Source organism: Triticum urartu, chromosome 6 (genome assembly GCF_003073215.2).
Source record: "Triticum urartu cultivar G1812 chromosome 6, Tu2.1, whole genome shotgun sequence".
NCBI classification, from domain to species: Eukaryota; Viridiplantae; Streptophyta; class Magnoliopsida; order Poales; family Poaceae; genus Triticum; species Triticum urartu.
The window spans coordinates 52,212,905-52,216,275 of NC_053027.1; positions in this window are offsets into that span (position 1 = coordinate 52,212,905).

The following is a 3,371-nucleotide window of genomic DNA, read 5'->3' on the forward strand; positions in this document are numbered from 1 at the left end:
AAGGTGCGCCATTGCTAACCCTCCCCCACTCCACCTATTCCCCTCGTACTGTGTGGCCTCCCTCCCTCGCCAGATCCCCCACTCGACCCCAAACGTACGCCACCGCCCCCTTGCTCCGCCCCCTCCGTCCGCCACGCCTGCACGCCATTGGCGCCACCGCCGCCGCTGTGGTCTTGCGCTGCCCCGACGCCGCCGCCCCGACCCCCGCGGGACTCCACCCCCGACGCCCCCGCGCCCCCCGAACGGGATCGGCCGAGCGCGCGCCGCCCGCTCCTCTCCTCTCCTCCTCCCTCCGACGAGCGAGGGCCTCCTCCGGCCCCTGCAGCAGCCGGCGAGCGCGGCCCCGACACACCCACCCCGCCTGCCCCTGCCGTCCTCCGCCACCGGCCCCTGCTCTGCTTCGACCGCGATGAGCGAGGACCCGGACGAGCTCGGACCCCGACCCCGACCCCTTCGCCGACCCCGACCCCGACCCCTCCAGCGACCAGGTACCTCTCCTCCTTCCTCCTTTCTCCCTCTCCCCACCATTCCCCATTCCGCTGCTGCCTCCGGCGGCCGCTCGCTGCCTTGCACACCCGCGCACGCACCTAGCCGTGCCGGCCCTGCTTGCCCTCCCGCGCGCGCCCCTGCGCCTGCCTGAGCTGCTTCTGCTTACTGTACTGCTAGCTAGCTTTTCAATTTTTACATTGACTTACCTCCTAGACAGACCCTAATCTCACCAGATTATATGTAGTGTGTCATTCTTGCTATGGTCATGTAAGAGAAAATGCTTTGCCTTGCTAATTTTACCATGAGATTTGGGTAATCAGCTAGTTCTGGTCAAAGCAAGTGGTTTTCCTGAGCTATGCCTTGGTTAGAAAATGATGCATGATGGTTTGTTCAAAAGAGGAATAATCCGAGGATAGCACGTATCATGGGGTCAAACCTGGGACCCCTATTGTAATTTGATTTTGATTATTAATTTTTCTGTGAGCAGATGAATTACAGTGTTTGTGTTGTAATGAAACTTGAGCTGAAATAGAACTTGACAGCCTATACAGTGAATATATACAATCATTGTAATTTTTGGGAGTAATTTTTGGTGTCAAATCACTCAAGCAGTAACTGAATTTTTAAACTGAACTTGACACAATACTATTCAGTTAATTTGCTTGGACAGGAGTATGTATGCTCATCACTTTATGTATGGTGTTATGCACTGTTATCTCTGTTCAGTTGACTAATGAAGCACTAGGCTCATCCATGGTACAAGTTCACCTGTGAACACTTGAAATTAGTCAGGACATCCCGTACTGATAGATGTAAATTGTGTCCAGTAGGCTTTGAAGCACCGGTTTTTCCTGTTTCTAACTCTGAATCTGATATAAACCATACTGTTGGCATAAGTGGTCTTTTCTATATGTGTTGATGCTTTGTTAATATAAAGCTATAGATGATGTTGTACTTGTGATGATGCTACTTGTGATCTTCTTAAATGACCCATTGGCGACTTCATTACGCGGGGATAATGATATTGCAGGTACCCCGAGAGGCCCTTGAGTTTGCCGGAATGTCGATTAACTTCCGTTCCGGCAAATTCGGGTACTCCATATGTCCTATTTTCAGCAAAGGTCATGCTGAAATTTTCCGTGAATTTTAGCATGACTTTGCTAAAAATAGGACATATGGGGTACTTGCGACTAATGTTGATTATCTTCTGCTCAAAATTTATGCTGCTATAATGTTGTAAGGGTACTAATTGGTCTCTTCTGCTGCTTATCAGAGATGGGGGGAAGCAGCCACCGCCGCTCTGCCTCACCGGAGTACGAGTTGGATGCTTTTGAGTTCTTCACTATCATACTTTCTTCTTCAGTATCAGCCACGAGGCAGGTATATAAAACGAGAGATCTCCCCTTCACCCATCTCATTATGATAACTCTGTTGTTTGCTACATCACTCCTTGTCCCAAATTGCAGAGGCTGCCTGACACTTTTATGAAGATGCTGGGTGAAGATCCGCCAGATAATGTGAAGCTCCGACAGGCCGGCAGCGGGGTTCGCAGGCTGTGGGACGTGGAGTTGGTGATCGAGGAGGGCCACATGTACTTGTGCCGTGGCTGGGAGAAGTTCTACAGTGCCTACGACCTGCAGACCGGGTACTTTCTTCTCTTGAGGTACGACGATGACGCCACAATGCTCATCGTGAAGGTTTTCAACAAGACTATGTGTCGCATGCGCTACGCTGAAGACGAAGATGCCAGTGCGTTCTGCCTCTTCTTATTCCTCCATATTTGGCTTTGTCTCACATCGATTGTTAACGGTTATTGTTGCATTTGGACAGGAAATGGGAGCAGCAGCAAGCGACACTGGCTACAGCCAAAGCAGCAACGATTATGGCTGTAGCAAAAGCAACAGCGATTCTGGCCTTAGCGAAAGCAGCAGCGATTTTGGCAGCAGCGAAGAGAACAAGAAGGATGATCCGGACTTGAGTGGGGGAGAAGAGGAGCAGAGTGGGGATGAGGAGCTGCAGGATGACGATGGGCATCAGGCTGAGGATGACCTAGCGCTGGTGGTGGATGACCAAGGGCAAGAGATGTTGGTGGCTGACCAGGTGCAAGAGATGGTGGTGGCTGACCATGGACAAGAGATGGTGGTGGCTGACCATGGGCAAGAGATGGTGGTGGCTGACCATGGGCAAGAGATGGTGGTGGCTGAGGGTGGCCTCGCGATGGTAGTGGTGCCTGACAATTACCACGCACCGGTGGTGGCGCCGGCGATCCCACAGCTGGGCGACATGACCACGCCAATTGTGGTAGAAGACTACATCCACAGTTGCCTCCACTGCCTCCACCGCCTCGCCGCTCTTGGCGCATCAGGCTGAGGAAGGAGAAGGAGAAGAACAATGAGAACTGAACTATGTCAGGTATGTCAGATCTCCAAAATGATATATATATATATATATATATACTTAGTTACCTATTTATCTCTAATATGCTTAGTTTCCTATAGGTTAGCTCCAAAATTACTTATGTTAGCACAAAATGATCAAGTTTACGTAATAAGCTTATAGTCTTCTTCTTATTCTTCTTCTTATCCAAAATGACATATGTTAGCTTCATTTTACCTAAGTTGGCTCTAATATGCTAACTTAGAGCTTATATGCTTAGTTTCCTATAGGTTAGCTCCAAAATTACTTATGTTAGCACAAAATGATCAAGTTTACATAATAAGCTTATAGTCTTCTTCTTATTCTTCTTCTTATCCAAAATGACATAGGTTAGCTTCATTTTACCTAAGTTGGCTCTAATATGCTAACTTAGAGCTTATATGCTTAGTTTCCTATAGGTTAGCTCCAAAATTACTTATGTTAGCACAAAATGATCAAGTTTACAT